Source organism: Gossypium arboreum, chromosome 8 (genome assembly GCF_025698485.1).
Source record: "Gossypium arboreum isolate Shixiya-1 chromosome 8, ASM2569848v2, whole genome shotgun sequence".
In the NCBI taxonomy this organism is placed as follows: Eukaryota; Viridiplantae; Streptophyta; class Magnoliopsida; order Malvales; family Malvaceae; genus Gossypium; species Gossypium arboreum.
This window is the reverse complement of record NC_069077.1, coordinates 100,044,266-100,063,209: the sequence shown is the minus strand read 5'-3', so window position 1 is coordinate 100,063,209 and position 18,944 is coordinate 100,044,266. Positions and strand designations below refer to the sequence as shown.

At 33.4% G+C, this 18,944-nt stretch overlaps 1 non-coding gene across 1 annotated transcript; it reads right to left on the bottom strand.

Moving 5' to 3' along the window:
* Positions 1 to 294: 294 nt before the first annotated feature.
* LOC128280082 (small nucleolar RNA R71) lies at positions 295 to 401 on the bottom strand. Its single transcript, XR_008270263.1, has one exon. It is a non-coding gene; the product is annotated as a small nucleolar RNA R71 (small nucleolar RNA).
* Positions 402 to 18,944: the final 18,543 nt, after the last annotated feature.

The following is an 18,944-nucleotide window of genomic DNA, read 5'->3' as shown; positions in this document are numbered from 1 at the left end:
ACTTTTGCAATTTAGTCTTAAATGTCAAATTGGACACTTTATCAATGAAATTTCTTCATGAACTTTTCACACAAGCATGCATTCATATCATAGACCTCCTAATAATCATAAGATAATATTATTTCTACTTTGAATTTGTGGTATTGAAATCACTGTTTTGACAAGGCCCTAATTCGGGATGTTACAGATAGAGCACGAGCGTGGTTGAACTCCCTACCGTCTGGTTTCATAACTACCTAGCAAGAGTTCGTTGAAAGTTTCTTAATGAAATATTTCCCTCCATCTTTAACCGCTAAGATCCAAAATGAAGTCACTTCATTTCAACAACTTGATGAAGAATCTTTATATGAGGCATGGGAGCGATTCAAGGAGTTATTATGAAAGTGCCCTCATCACGACTTTCCTTGTTGCATTCAAATGGAGACTTTCTATATTGGTCTCAATATTCATACTAGAATGATGGTGGATGCTTTAGCAAATGGAACCCTTCTTTTTAACTCTTATAACGATGCTTACAAGATTATTGAAAGAATTACCAGCAATAACTATTAGTGGCCAACTAACCAAGCAGCCTTAGAAAGACGAGCATCAATAGTACATAAAGTGGAAACACTTGCTTCTTTGGTAGCCCAGGTATCCTCTATGTCTTCTATGCTTAAGAACATAACTATTAATGGTTTCAATGGTAATCTGGCAAGTCAGAAATTGAACCAGTTTGAGGATATTTCTTGTGAATACTATGGAGATGGCCATTTCTTTGAAAATTGCCCATCGAATCAAGAGTCAAAATATTACATAAGAAATTAAAATTGGAATATTCCACAGTCAAATTATTACAACTTTTCATGGCAGAATCATCCAATTTCTCCATGGACTAATCAATGGGTAGAACATAGTGACTCTTCTATGTCATTTCGACCAATTTGTCTGCCAAAATATTCTCAACAAGTGCAACAACCCACACCAACTGAATCTTCAAGAAATTTGGGAATTTGCTGAAGGCGTACATAGCAAAGAATGATGAACTAATCCATAGCCAAGCAACAACATTGAAGAATTTAGGAGACTAAATGGGACAGCTAGCCAATGAGCTCAAAAGCAGAACCTAAGGTATTTGGCTTAGTAATATAGGAAAACTGAGAAGCAGGGTAAAGAGCATTGCAAAACCACCACTTTACAAAGTGGAAAAACATTGGAGCCCAAGGTTATTGAGGTTCAAGATGAGCCTGTTGTAGGTTAAGACAAAGAGGAAGTTCAACCAGGGGTTGAAAATCTTGTATCATAGAAGTTAGATTCAATTATCCTTGATAAGGTAAACTCTAAACCAGTTAGTTCTGATTATCTAACTCTTTTTTAGATGCAAAAAAAATTCCACAGAAGAGTTGTCCGATTAAAGCTAAGATTCCACCATTGCCATATCCTCAACGATTCCAGAAGTAGCAATGAGATACTCAGTTGAAAGAAATTTTTGATGAAAATGTGGCTTTTAATGACTTCGATGTTGCTAAATCCCAAGATATAGTTGAAGACTGCTCTGCTATTTCGAAGATGGAATTGTTGGCTTCTACAAAATTAGAGTTCAATTCTTTAGACGATCCGTTAGAACATATTCTACTAGAGGATTCACCAAGTGATGATGAAGACAATTAATGCTTGGTTTGGTTAGAAGCTAATTCGAAGGAATTCACTCAAGAAGTTCCACTTGAATCATTAGAGTTATCATATTAGGAGTATACGCAACCAAAGTAGTTGGTTGAAGAGCCAGCTAAATTGGAACTGAAGATTTTGTCTCCTCATTTGAAATATGACTATTTGGGTCTGTCTTCGAATTTGCCTATCATTATTTTAGTTGAGTTCACCAAAGATCAAGTAGAAGAGGAACTTGTGATTTTGGAAAGGCATAAGAAAGGAACTGGATGGACTATTTCACATATTCGAGTCACGAGTTGGAGGACTTGTAAGAATTACAAGAAGTTAAACAAGGCCACCAGGAAAGATCATTACAGGTTTTCTTTCCCTAATAAGATGTTGGATAGATTTGATAGGAAAGAATATGAATACTTCCTAGATGATTATGGTTGGTATGAAAAATGGCCATTTGACACCATCATGGTCAATAACGATCCTAAATAAAATGGAAGGAGTTCTCTTTACTTTCTCCATCATTATTTTATATTTTTAGTTTTTTTTCTCATTTGAATAAAATGGTAGACTTAGATAAAATTTTCTTTGGTTCATTACATTAATTGAAACTCTGTCTAAGAGATTGGAGCTTAAGCGGGACCATCCATGGCCCCTCCAGTCTCTCCTAGGAGTTTAATTTAATGTAATTTTTCAAAAAAAATATTTTTTTAGTTTAATTTAATGTAATTTTTCAAAAAAAAATATTTTTCTAAGTAGCCTAAAGAATTTAGGTATTTGTTTTGTTAAATAAAGGGCCAAGTTTTAACCCAAGCACTAATTTCTTTGAGTTTTTTTTTTAGTTTATTTTCAGTATAGGAGCTTAGGATACAAAAAGGAGCTGCCATTGGGCTTAAGACACTACTAAGAAGGGAAATATTCAACCCTTTTCCGCACAAACCTATAGCCCTTACCTTGCTCCACCACCACTCCTAAGTAGCATCTCACTTAACCCCTTAATGTTACAGCCCTTAACTCCCTGAATCACCATCCTAACCACCTTCATTTGAAGGCTTCAACTACCACACCTGAACTATCCTTAAAACCACCACCCTTTTCAAGTCTAAACCTTACCCTCAGCTACTTACCCACTTGCCTAAAACTGAAACCACCCTTAACCAATTTCCTAAGTTTGACACTGAGAGTCCCTTTATCTAGCACCATTCCACGAAGTGAACAGTTTGGTATAACGGCTAAGCTACAACACATGTAGTTGCAGTTACAATATTACTAGAGATGCTCAAAAATACGGGATGACTCAATCAGAGATGCATTTAAATTATATATTTCATAACCTGTTTATTTTTGTGCATGAATTTTTGGACTTTATACTTGATGTAACACCCCTATCCCGTAACCGTCGCCAGAATAGGTAAGGGGCATTACCGGACTTGTAACTCATGTCAGAACAGTAAAATTTTGAACTTTTTCTTGAAATAAAGATCGTTCGTTTAAATAAGTACTAAGCACAACCAGAGGTAAAATTTAAACTTCACTAAGTAAACATTCAAAAGATGCCATTTTCGCATGGCTTATATACATTAACCAAAAATATTCTTCCGCCACTAGTCTATTTTATACATGCCATAAAATAATTCTAAACATAACAAGAACAAGCGGTGGATAGTGATAGTGTGACTAGTTGCTGACGATCCCCGAGCACAGCTTCAGAATGAGATCTATAAAACAGAGGAAGCAGAGTAAGCGGAGTAAGCATTACAATGCTTAGTAAGTTTTAAGCGGTGTCAACAGATAACAATCAAATTATAACATAGTTGTTCGTATATTTTATTTCACTCTTCCTTCTGGCATACCATCCCTTTACCGAATATGCACATCTCATCATATACAATAGGCGATAAACTTTCACATAAAAGTGAGCTCATGTGACATAAATATATTGTATGATTTCACATAACCTCTCACACTGATCCGATGTCACATAATCATAGGAATAGTCTCATAGATTGCTCTCGTATGCATCACATAACTACCTTATGATTTACTTCAAATCAAGCTCACATATAAACTTGGAGTACATACCTGTTTAACCTTTCGCATTGAATATATTTATAAGCAATTCTTATTACGAAGTCTTATAGCTTTAACCTCTACTCGGATTATCGGCGAGACGTTTAGCTCAAACGAAATCTCCACACGAAGTTATCGGGTCTTACCCGGACATAATCTCCACACGTAGTCATCGGGTCTTACCCGGAATATATTTCCAAGTTTCATGTACATTTAATCACATGTTACAACATTCACATCGACTGTCATATTTGTAATTCATTTGCCTCATCAAATATCTAATAATACACACCTTTCACATTGGTCATTCGGCCACAATATACGCACATCGCCTACATATTTCACACTAGCCATTCGGCTTTACCAAATAAACATATCTCATATATATATTTCACATTGACCATTCGGCTTTACCACATATGCATATCTCATACATATTTCACATTAGCCAGTCGGCTTTACCACATATACATATCTCATACATATTTCACATTAGCCATTCGGCTTTACCACATATATGCATGTTCACATTCATTACATTCGCCATTCGGCCTTATCTCACATATGAATGTTCATATTCACCACATTGGCCATTCGGCCTTATCACACATATGCATGCTCACATTCATCACATTGGCCATTCGGCCTTATCACATATATGCATGTTCATATTCACCACATTGGCCATTCGGCCTTATCACACATATGCATGCTCACATTCATCACATTGGCCATTCGGCCTTATCACATATATGCATGTTCACATTCATCACATTGTCCATTCGGCCTTATCTCATATATACACATTCACATTCATCACATAAAATCCTAAATCAAAATATAAATTTTCATGTATTCACATCACAATTATCCTAATATACTTCACATACCACATATACTATCATGTTTACACTTTGTCTTGACCGAATCTACATCAATCATTTTCCAATGAAAAATTCAATTTCACGCCATACTATCATTTCATATTCGAATACTCATAAACTTACAATTTCACAAATTTTAATATCAAAGATCCGTCTAACACTCATATCTCGTTTTACAATATCACGATTTAGAATTCACGTATGGGTTTAATCAATAGCTTATGAGCAACTAAAACAAGTTTTATCCATGTTTACAACAAAATCACATATTCACTACGAGCTATTTTCCTGAGCAATAGTCACTAAATTATTTATAACTGGAGCTACAAAACTCCAAATCACTTGCCGTTAATTTCCTGAATATAGACTCGTATATCTTCAATCCATAAAATTTTCATAATTTTAGGTTTAGCCAATCAATACCAGATTTTTCTTAAAGTTTCCCCTGTTTCACTGTTTGACTAATCTGACCACTCTTCACTACGAATAAAATTTTTCATTGTACAGAATTCATAATGCGTTCTATTTGATTTCATTTGAAACTAGACTCATTAAGGAGTCTAAGCATGTAAATATTATCTTATAACCATTTTGTACAAATTATAATGATTTTCCAAAAAGCGAGCAGGGATTTTGAGTCATTCGACCTTTGTCCCACACAACTTTAAATATCTCTTTATAGGAAATTTCTTTGCTTCCACGGTCTCTTTTATAAGAACCTAGACTAACTAAGCTTTGATTACATATTTTATTCAGCCTATAATTCCACACCAACAATTTATAGTGATTTTCTAAAATCATGTTACTCTTTGCTGTCCAAAGCAAATTATTACAATTTGCTCTTAAATTTCCAAGTCCAAACACTTATGAACTTACCATTTGAGTTTAAGACATATCATGGCCACATCATATCTTATTAAATCAACTCATTATGTCCTATTATGATTGAATTTACTCAACATTTAATCACTTAAAACTTACCTCGGATGTTGTCGAATCGATTTCAAGGCTATTCGATCACTTTTTCCTTTCCTTTATCCAACTTTGGTCCTCTAAGCTCTTAAGCTAATTCAAACAAATTTAACTTATTAAAGTCTCATTATGCTAGCTTATGGCCGAATATGACAATGAATTTGATAGGTCATATGGCCACCTTTAGCTCAAATACAAAATGGTCATACGCATTTTTAATCACATTAAGCAATTTAATACCATTAATCTAACATTTCCTCATGTGCAACTTTATGACCGAATACACATATCATTAACTCAATATCAATTAACTAAGCACTTAAACAAATTCTCTTTAACTATACACACATTCGGCAATGACAAAGACAATTTAGCAAACCTTAAATTCAACTTATAACAATATATATATATATTCAACATTCAAAGCATTTAACATCACTCCACCATAATTTTTACATCATGGCCGAATGTTCCTTTGAACCATTTACCCTTACATGGCATAAATTTCACCATCAAAACTAACAAGCTTATAATCCCATGACCGAAACCTCTAACAACACCAATTGAGAATACTTCATGGGTTTGAGGTAAAACCAAGAAAGAAACTCATAAATATCGAGATATAAGCACTAACATTGTTCATCTAGATTTAGCATGAAACAACATCCATCACCCTTATAATTACCATAGCCAAAAACCTTACTCATTCCAAAATCCAAATCTCAACTTGGGTCACAAAAATAACTTGATATCTCATCAACACAACATCAACACCAAGCAAGAATGATACATCCATGGCCGAGTGTCATCTCCATCACATAGCAAGATTTAGACCATGGGCTAGGTAGAACTCAAGCTAACAACTAAAACATGCATGCATCTCATGGAACATCATCAAACATACCTTAGTCTAGCAAACCACTATAGCCGATTTCCTCAAAGCTCTTTTTCCTTCTGTTTCTTTCTTCTATTCGGCCAAGAACAACATGAGAGCTTTTTTTTTTCTTTCTTTTTCTTTCTTCTATTCAGCCAAGAACAACATGAGAGCTTTTTTTTTTTCTTTCTTTTTCTTTTTTCATCATCATTTACCTTCCCCTTATTATTTTATTGCCCATACTCCTTATTTTATTTTTCCTAATATAAAGCATTAACCCAACATGTTCATGACATGTTTTTTTAGCCATAACATTTTGTCCACCCTCATGCTCATGGCCGGCCACTACTAATTAGGGGGGAAATTGACATGCAAGTCCACCCTTTTTATTACATGCACTAATAGATCCTTATGTTTTGACCTATCACATTTCAAAAGTGTCACACATAAGTCCTATTGACTAAATTCACATGCAATTTACTAAATCGAAGCTTAAAACTTTCACACATTCATATTCACATATTTTAGACAATAAATATCATATTCAATTAATTTGGTGACTCGGTTTAGCGGTCCCGAAATCGCTTTCCGACTAGGGTCACTTTAGGGGTGTCACAACTCTCCCCCCCCCCTTTAGGGAGTTTCGTCCCCGAAAATTTCTACCGATGCATAGTTTAGGATAACGTCCTCTTATTGAATTATATTCATATAAACATTAGCTCATCGATAGCAATTGTAATTCATTATTGATTTCGCATCGATCTATAAAATCATTTTCTTATCTTAAAACAAATACATAAACATTTCTACAAGTATGCACATATATCTCATTTTCTTGATTTCATAAGCAATAATCACTTAATTTAATTCACAAATGCATTTCAAACACATATTAAGCACATATTAACATGTATAATTCACATCATCAACCCACATATTTGTAACCCACATTTTCATTCATGTATAAGTCAGAACTCGACCAAAAGTACACATATACTCAAACATCCCAATAAATATCCTTTATAACGCCATCATATCTCACTATTCAACTTAACCTATTTCCAACAAAAATCAACTTCCACATACACGAACATTGAATTCATTTAGCACATTCAATCATCGTTAACGATACCCGTATACAATTGATTTGGCATCAAGCCTCATATTGTATACCGGCATGGGGTTTATTTTAGCACATAACCCATATATCCAAAATTATCAGCATTCATCAAAAATTCTTACAGACTTTCAAATGTCGAACTTAATCGAAATAATTTCTTGAATATGATTAACAAAAAAAAAATAGGGGTCATTTAGCAATAGCACATATGACTTCATATACCAAGCATTCCATAGACTAAATCCGTAACACATATATAACATGAATTCATTTCTTAACAACATATCCACCATCTTTTTACTTTCATTTGATTTTCTCATACCTTCCGTACATACCTGTATCACTTATTCTGATCTTACTTAATTTATCATCTTAAATATACCCGTTGAATCATTCGAAATCATTACGGATACTCATTAAGCACATATAGCTCTTACAATGCCATATCCTAGATATGGTCTTACATATTCTTACATATCGAGCCAATGCCATGTCCCAGACATGGTCTTACACACTATCTCAAATCAATGCCTTCGTCCCAGACGAGGTTTTACATGAATTCCACTTCACACACTTAGTGGCCACTGACCGATCTCGCACTCATAGTGCTCGGTTAAAGGAATTTGCACACACACAGTGCCTCTAATCATTCACACACATAGTGCTCTTATTCATTCGTTATTACACATTGAAATGACTTAACCAAGTCTATAAACATCATGTATGTACACTTTTAAACATATCATCTCATTTAAATTTGAATCCGTATAGTAATGAACACTTAAACTTTGCTCAAATTACCGGCACGAAGCCTACTAGGCACAAAGGCCCGAATACACGTCACCAGCATGATTGCTCTTTGGGACCTAGCCCGGATATAACACCAGCACGAATGCTCTTCGGGGCTTAGCACGAGTATATCACTAGCACGAATGCTCTTTGGAACTTAGCCCGGATACATCACTAGCACAAATGCTCTTCGGGACTTAGTCCGGATACATCACTAGCATGAATGCTCTTCGAGACTTAGCCCGGATATATCACTAGCACGAATGCTCTTCGGGACTTAGTCCGGATACATCACTAGCACGAATGCTCTTTGGGACTTAGCCTGGATACATCACTAGCACTAATGCTCTTCGGGACTTAGTCCGGATACATCACTAGCACGAATGCTCTTCGGGACTTAGTCTGGATACATCACTAGCACGAATGCTCTTCGGGACTTAGCCCGGATATATCACTAGCACGAATGCTCTTCGGGACTTAGCCCGGATATATCACTCTCAATTCTCATGTACATATACACATATGGCAATACACATTAGTATATCATTTACATTACTTGAATACAAACACAACATGCTTATCAACCATTCAACTTCCAGTTCCATAGCCACATACAAAAATCATATTTATAGTCATAACACTCTTTCAAAATTGCATCACTTATACCCTTATAATTGAATCCAAATCGACATTCAAATACGAGTACATGATACGTACCTAATCAACTTAATAATTTAGGCATATCTAAGTGAAGTTATATCGCAAATTGTCATAGTCAGAAGCTTGCTACAGCTCGATCGGGATCAAGATTCATTACAATACAGCAAACACATTTTAATAGTCAAAAATCATTACACTATCATTTTATCACTTTATGGCATGTATAAATAGACTCACGCGTGCTACGTTAGTCCTAGAATCGACTAAACCGTAGCTCTGATACCAATAAAATGTAACACCCCTATCCCGTAATCGTCGCCAGAATAGGTAAGGGGCATTACCGGACTTGTAACTCATGTCAGAACAGTAAAATTTTGAACTTTTTCTTGAAATAAAGATCGTTCGCTTAAATAAGTACTAAGCACAACCAGAGGTAAAATTTAAACTTCACTAAGTAAACATTCAAAAGATGCCATTTTCGCATGGCTTATATACATTAACCAAAAATATTCTTCCGCCACTAGTCTATTCTATACATGCCGTAAAATAATTCTAAACATAACAAGAACAAGCGGTGGATAGTGATAGTGTGACTAGTTCTTGACGATCCCCGAGCACGTAGCCGCAATGAGATCTATAAAAGAGGAGGAAGCAGAGTAAACGGAGTAAGCATTACAATCTTAGTAAGTTTTAAGCGGTGTCAACAGATAACAATCAAATTATAACATAGTTGTTCGTATATTTTATTTCACTCTTCCTTCGGGCATACCATCCCTTTATCGAATATGCACATCTCATCATATACAATAGGCAAATAAACTTTCACATAAAAGTGAGCTCATGTGACATAAATATATTGTATGATTTCACATAACCTCTCACACTGATCCGATGTCACATAATCATAGGAATAGTCTCATAGATTGCTCTCGTATGCATCACATAACTACCTTATGATTTAGTTCAAATCAAGCTCACATATAAACTTTGAGTACATACCTGTTTAACCTTTCGCATTGAATATATTTATAAGCAATTCTTATTACGAAGTCTTATAGCTTTAACCTCTACTCGGATTATCGGCGAGACCTTTAGCTCAAACAAAATCTCCACACGAAGTTATCGGGTCTTACCCGGACATAATCTCCACACATAGTCATCGGGTCTTACCCGGAATATATTTCCAAGTTTCATGTACATTTAATCACATGTTACAACATTCACATCGACTGTCATATTTGTAATTCATTTGCCTCATCAAATATCTAATAATACACACCTTTCACATTAGTCGTTCGGCCACAATATACGCACATCGCCTACATATTTCACACTAGCCATTCGGCTTTACCACATATACATATCTCATATATATATTTAACATTGACCATTCGGCTTTACCACATATGCATATCTCATACATATTTCACATTAGCCATTCGGCTTTACCACATATACATATCTCATACATATTTCACATTAGCCATTCGGCTTTACCACATATATACATGTTCACATTCATCACATTGGCCATTCGGCCTTATCTCACATATGCATGTTCATATTCACCACATTGGCTATTCGGCCTTATCACACATATGCATGCTCACATTCATCACATTGGCCATTCGGCCTTATCACATATATGCATGTTCATATTCACCACATTGGCCATTCGGCCTTATCACACATATGCATGCTCACATTCATCACATTGGCCATTCGGCCTTATCACATATATGCATGTTCACATTCATCACATTGGCCATTCGGCCTTATCTCATATATACACATTCACATTCATCACATAAAATCCTAAATCAAAATATAAATTTTCATGTATTCACATCACAATTATCCTAATATACTTCACATACCACATATACTATCATGTTTACACTTTGTCTTGGCCGAATCTACATCAATCATTTTCCAATGAAAAATTCAATTTCACGCCATACTATCATTTCATATTCGAATACTCATAAACTTACAATTTCACAAATTTTAATATCAAAGATCCGTCTAACACTCATATCTCGTTTTACAATATCACGATTTAGAATTCACGTATGGGTTTAATCAATAGCTTATGAGCAACTAAAACAAGTTTTATCCATGTTTACAACAAAATCACATATTCACTACGAGCTGTTTTCCTGAGCAATAGTCACTAAATTATTTATAACTGGAGCTAAAAAACTCCAAATCACTTGCTGTTAATTTTCCCTGAATATAGACTCGTATATCTTCCATCCATAAAATTTTCATAATTTTAGGTTTGGCCAATCAATACCAGATTTTTCTTAAAGTTTCCCCTGTTTCACTGTTTGACTAATCTGACCACTCTTCACTACGAATAAAATTTTACATTGTACAGAATTCATAATGTGTTCTATTTGATTTCATTTGAAACTAGACTCATTAAGGAGTCTAAGCATGTAAATATTATCTTATAACCATTTTTGTACAAATTATAATGATTTTCCAAAAACAGAACAGGGGATTTCGGAGTCATTCTGACACTGTCCCACACAACTTTAAATATCTCTTTATAGGAAATTTCTTTGCTTCCACGGTCTCTTTTATAAGAAACTAGACTAACTAAGCTTTGATTACATATTTTATTCAGCCTATAATTCCACACCAACAATTTATAGTGATTTTCTAAAATCATGTTACTGCTGCTGTCCAAAGCAAATTATTACAATTTGCTCTTAAATTTCCAAGTCCAAACACTTATGAACTTACCATTTGAGTTTAAGACATATCATGGCCACATCATATCCTATTAAATCAACTCATTATGTCCTATTATGATTGAATTTACTCAACGTTTAATCACTTAAAACTTACCTCGGATGTTGTCGAACGATTTCGGCGGCTATTCGATCACTTTTTCCTTTCCTTTATCCAACTTTGGTCCTCTAAGCTCTTGAGCTAATTCAAACAAATTTAACTTATTAAAGTCTCATTATGCTAGCTTATGGCGAATATGACAATGAATTTGATAGGTCATATGGCCACCTTTAGCTCAAATACAAAATGGTCATACGCATTTTAATCACATTAAGCAATTTAATACCATTAATCTAACATTTCCTCATGTGCAACTTTATGACCGAATACACATATCATTAACTCAATATCAATTAACTAAGCACTTAAACAAATTCTCTTTAACTATACACACATTCGGCAATGACAAAGACAATTTAGCAAACCTTAAATTCAACTTATAACAATATATATATATATTCAACATTCAAAGCATTTAACATCACTCCACCATAATTTTTACATCATGGCGAATGTTCCTTTGAACCATTTACCCTTACATGGCATAAATTTCACCATCAAAACTAACAAACTTATAATCCCATGACCGAAACCTCTAACAACACCAATTGAGAATACTTCATGGGTTTGAGGTAAAACCAAGAAAGAAACTCATAAATATCGAGATATAAGCACTAACATTGTTCATCTAGATTTAGCATGAAACAACATCCATCACCCTTATAATTACCATAGCCAAAAACCTTACTCATTCCAAAATCCAAATCTCAACTTGGGTCACAAAAATAACTTGATATCTCATCAACACAACATCAACACCAAGCAAGAATGATACATCCATGGCCGAGTGTCATCTCCATCACATAGCAAGATTTAGACCATGGGCTAGGTAGAACTCAAGCTAACAACTAAAACATGCATGCATCTCATGGAACATCATCAAACATACCTTAGTCTAGCAAACCACTATAGCCGATTTCCTCAAAGCTCTTTTCCTTCTTTTTCTTTCTTCTATTCGCCAAGAACAACATGAGAGCTTTTTTTTCTTTCTTTTCTTTCTTCTATTCGCCAAGAACAACATGAGAGCTTTTTTTTTTCTTTCTTTTTCTTTTTTCATCATCATTTACCTTCCCCTTATTATTTTATTGCCCATACTCCTTATTTTATTTTTCCTAACATAAAGCATTAACCCAACATGTTCATGACATGTTTTTTTAGCCATAACATTTTGTCCACCCTCATGCTCATGGCCGACCACTACTAATTAGGGGGGAAATTGACATGCAAGTCCACCCTTTTTATTACATGCACTAATAGATCCTTATGTTTTGACCTATCACATTTCAAAAGTGTCACACATAAGTCCTATTGACTAAATTCACATGCAATTTACTAAATCGAAGCTTAAAATTTTCACACATTCATATTCACATATTTTAGACAATAAATATCATATTCAATTAATTTGGTGACTCGGTTTAGCGGTCCCGAAATCGCTTTCCGACTAGGGTCACTTTAGGGGTGTCACACTTGAACAATGGACTCCTATGTCGAGGACGGAAAAAGTTGAGTCAGATTCTGAGGGATCTGCAAATAAATAAAAAGGGCAGATATTTACTTTATTTCATTTTCTTTCCTAGGTTATTTAATGTTATAGGGTTAGGTGCACTAATTTTTATTTTTTGCATAATAAAACAAGAGGTGAAAATCATATATAAAAATGAATAAGTTGCAAAGTACAAAGTGTGGCATTAAATATATACATGTCTAGGATTGGATTTAGAAAGAGCTTGGTACTTAAGCAGTCAAATTGACTCACCTCCTCTTTTCTAGAATCCTACCTGGTGTATAGTATCTATTCACTTTAAACAATGAGGACATTGTTCATTTTAAGTAGGGGACTGAAAAATTGAATTTTTTTTCCACTCAGAATAATTTTTTTCTTTTAATTATGATTAGGATATATTTTGTGCTATAAATTTGAAATTTTGTTAAGTATGCTAAACTTCAGTATAAAGAAAATTTGATTGTTTCAATAAATTGTTATGTTAGCTTAATAATGACATAAATGTATTTTTAATAAAGCATGCAAATCATACCATAAATTTTTTTTAGTTCCTTAGGAAAGTTTGGTATGCATGAAAGTTTAAGTCTCTAGAATTGACTTATTAGTTTCTTGAGGCGAAATCCTAGGGAGCATGGAATACTGAAAATGATTTAGTCAACTTTTGTTTGGACTGTTTGAGCATTTCAAGCCAACCTTAATGAAATTTTACCTTTTGAAACCAAACTTTGAGACTATATGGCCTAATTTTATTTGAACCTTTGCAATATTTAGCCATAACGTTTCTCTTAATTATCTTTAAATTGTCCCAAACACTAGACTTAGTATTATGCAGAATATTCTTTGAAAATAAGTTTGGGGGAGTTGAAAAGAAGTATCAAATGCTCAAAAAAAGAGAGAGAGAGAGAGAGAGCATACGTACTTGAAAGAAAATAGATGTACAAAAGAGCATGTGAAAGCAAAGTAAGTTGGTGCATTGAAGGTAAACATTTCAAAGGTCTGATTGAAGCTGAGTCTAGGGTTTTTAGCTTAAATTTATCTATCTCTTACCTACCCCTAGCCAAGCCACGCTGCAACCTTTATAAAGACCTATTGATTCAAGTTTCTATGCTACCTAAGTGGTGGAGAGAAATTGCTATGTTCAATATATGAAGGCATAAGTTAAACTTAATGATTGCAGCTTAATCTTGAATAAGGGAGCTTAATCTTGAATAAGGGAAAAAAATCAAATTGGTGGGGATTTACATGTTTTAATTAAGAAAGCATTCATTTTATTTTTGCTATCATAGTACTTATTGATATTAATTTGAATGATATGTATAAATAAGTAGCATAAATATCAATATTCTTGTTCTTGAGCATAAGTATACCTAATTCATAATTTTGGGAAGAATGTTGTTATGAATGAGTTTTTCAAAAGTGTTTCCGAGAAATACTTTTCAATTTGTTCATTAATCGGGTCAAGCAATGAATTAAGTTTTGGGGTGTGCAAAACACAAAAATATACACACTTTTTCATGCCCTTTTTAACTCAAATTCATACAGTTTCGATAAAATTATTGTCGAAAAATATATAAACATTATAAAATAATTATTTTGTACTTAAATTATTAACATAATGAATTTTAATTAATTTTATAATAAATTTTGATTAATTTTGATTATTTTCGATAGATTTGCATAAAGGGCAAAAATTGGCTCGGCAAACACTGTTAGAAGTTCAAAACCGAGAAGCAATTTGAAGTATCAAGGCAAATTAATTTTTAGCCTAATTCGGTCCAATTATGTGTATTAATTCATGATATAATTAATTTTAATTTATATCCAATTTAATTTGGATCAAATAAATTATTATTAATTAATTATGAAAAAAGTGGTCTAGTTGAGCTGAACCGAGTGAACTGACCGACCAAGAAGTGGACAGCCCAAAACCATCCATATGCTAACCCAAATCAGCTTATTGGCTAATTATTTGGCTTCCAAAGAGGCCCTTGAAGACTTATTCAAGTTGCAAACAAACCCCTCCACAATTGGTGGCTTTATAGATTTGTCCCAAGCCTAAATTAGCAAAGTTGAAACTATCAACCTTGCCACATGTGTTGCCAGCCAAGAGAGGGCTCTTTGAAAGATGATTTTAGCTATTTTTAGCAGCCCTCTTCAGCTATAAAAACTCTCTTAGGCTGGTCATTTGAAACGCATCTCAAGTATTCACATCTTTTTTCTCTTCTCTCCACTTTTTCTCTTCTTTTCCATTCCAAATTCCCTTGCTCTCTTGCCGATTTATACTTTTGGAAAAGAGGCATTCATTAGCCATTTGGAGCATCAATTAAGTGTACATAGCAGCCTTGGTCGACGAGGACAAAGAAGAAGGAAGAACAGAGCAAACTAGTCAAGCCACAGAAAAACACTGGATTTGATTCTTGTTCCCTATCACTTTAATTTTTGTTGTTTTTATGATGAACATATCTATGGATATTTATGTTGTTGGAATGGTTAATTTAATCAATTTAGCTTGAATTTAATTTGTGTTAGGTTGATTGCATTTCGTTTGCTAAAATTGTTAAAATTGTGTTTATGTTGTTATAGGCCTCGGTAAAATGCTTGATTAAGTAAAATCAAGACTAAGTTATTCTTGCATTACAATTGTGAGGTAGCTAATGAATTAATTATTTAAACGAATTGAAATTGTAATTAATGGACACAGTACTTAGTCAGTGCATGTTTAATCATCTAACGTAGCTAAGGGTTAAATTAGCAACAGTATCTAATAATACATTTGCCTTGCATAACTTGCAAGATTATTGTGATTAAAGTGTTTCAAGGTAGGGGTACCTTGTTACGTCACGTAGTCTTTTATGTGCTTATTAGATTTAATTAATTGTTTAAATTGACATAGGGATATGTACAAGAGATTATTTCGATTTAATAAGTATGTATGTGCAATAACATATTCGTCTATTAAGATTTGTTTAATTGGTTGAATTGACATAGGGATATAGTCAAGAGATGAATGGATATTGGTAGGTGAGTATGTTCATAAGTAGCAGATTACCTAGTTGTTGTGAATTTATTCGTAATAATATAAACATGAGTTTAATAATTCTAAGTTAAGAAATGTAATTAATCTAACACAAGTATGTCATCTTGATTTGAATCATCTTTTGAAATCGTGCATTTAAACTTTATTTTTATTTATGTTTACTTTATTTTATTGTTTTTAATCACCCTCTTCAAACAAAATATTTTTCTTCAGCAAAGTGTTTTAAATAGCATTCATAAATAATTCTTTTCACAGTCCCTGTGGGTACGATAACTCGACATTTACTTGTCACTTTATTACTTGTTGCGATTGTGTACACTTGCACATTTTCGTCATTCCACTAAGCATTAAATGATTACTTGGTTTTGTTTCCTCTGTTTTATAGTATTTAGAGGCTCGTAAAAGTTGGAAGTAGGTCAGAGCTACATCACACTTTCTCTCAGGCTTTTTGGTATATGTAATATACTAAAACTTGTTTATAATGACATGTATAGGATAGTTTGGCCAATGTTGGCATATATATGTTTTAATTGTAAATAGACATTGGGATGGCTAGTGAGGGCATGTTTTTATGTATATTTATATGTGAGGATATATCATGTTTGATTTGTGTGTGCTTGGTATAGTTGTGTTGGTTTAGTAAATTAGACATAAACATGTATAAGTGCGTATTTGATTAATGTTGTAACAACTTGTTTTTAGTCAAATCAAAATAGTGGCATGTTTTGATGTATATTTATATGTGAGGATATATCATGTTTGATATGTGTGTGCTTGGTATAGTTGTGTTTGTTTAGTAAATTAGACATAAACATGTATAAGTGTGTATTTGATTAATGTTGTAATAACCTGTTTTTAGTCAAATCAGAATAGTGGTTTTAGGACCATAAATTCAAAGTCAAAATATTTATTTTATTATTATTTTAATGCCTACAGTATGATATTATGTTCGTGTGAAAATTTCGTTAAGAAATTTTGTTGTTTGAATGACCAATTTGATAAAAAAGACTAAATCGCGTAAAGTGTAAAATTGAGCTCTATTAGTTAAAGGTATCTATTAGCTATAGAACATTAAAGATAATGTCCTTATGTTATAATTAGACCATTAAATTGGTCAGTGGACATTTATGGACATGTTATAAATAGTTTTAAAGGTTATTTATTAAAGGTTAATATAGTAATTATAAAATAACTTAAGTTAAAAAATGATAAAAACATTTTGTCTTCATCTTCATTAAACACCACCACCGAAATTAGGGCTTGTAAAACACCATTTGAGAGCTTGGAACATTCGGCTATGGTGTCTTGAGCATGTAAGTCTATTTTTAGCTCTGTTTTTAATGATTTCTATGTTTTTGTAATCATTGCTTCGTATTATAGCTAGTCCGTATCTTCAATTTCGAAACTGTTAAAGATTTAACATGTTGCCATTGTTTAATGTTTGAGTAATTTGATGAATTCTGATAGATTTGGAAGGTTTATTGATAGATTTACTAGTTCTGTAAAGTGATTTTTGACAAAAATGTCAAAAAGGGATTAATTTGTGAAAATGTAAAATTATATGGGTAAAAGTGTGAATAAATAAAAGATATGGGCTACTAGGGACTCCATTAAAATTTGCCTAAGCATGGGTTTGTCATTAATTGCATGAATTTGCAATTTTATGTGATAGGGACTAAATTGTAAAAGTGTGAAACATTAGGGGCAAATGTGTAAATTTTCAAAAATATGAATTAAAGGTTAAATTGAATAGATTGGATACTAAATGTGCTAATTTTGAAATATATATAGTTCAAGATAAGAAAGGATCGAATCTAGATCGAGGAAAAGGAAAGGTTGACGATTAGTCAATATTTGTTATTCGAGCGTACGAGGTAAGTTCATATAATTAGAATCGAACTTTTAAATACTTGTAATTATTTGAAATGAATGTATGTAATTGAGTAAATGATCCACTTGAAATTTGAATGCCTTATTGATATAGTCCGATGTTTACCGAGCCCGTTTGAACCGTAGGAATTCGTAAGATACGAGTGACATGTCACTAGAATTACCGTTTAGGTTGAGATGCTACATGTTTTGCAGACTCACCACAGCTCGTATGAGCTTAGTGATATATCAGCTCGTAAGAGCTTATTACTCTCAGCTCGTTAGAGCTTACTGTTTCTGTAACACCCCAAACCCGGCCTAGACGTTATGGCCGAATCTGGCGATGTCACATTGAAGTGTTTTTCGTAAAGCATGATATCGTTTGAAAAGCCCAATGTTTATTTAGCCTCTTTGCGTGATCTAGAAAGTAATTTTAAACCTTGCGTCACTATTGAAAGCATTTACTTTAAAACGTTATTAATTTCAAAATCTCGTTTATCGCAGAAGCTTTTGAAACGATTTTGCGTATTCGTGGTATTTTGGTAAATCCTGCATATCTTTTGAAAACCCGCATCCTACTACTAGCAGATATAAATCAAAGTAAATAAAACCCCCAAAATTAAAAATTATAGAGGCCTTATTACATAAAAATACCCAAATAA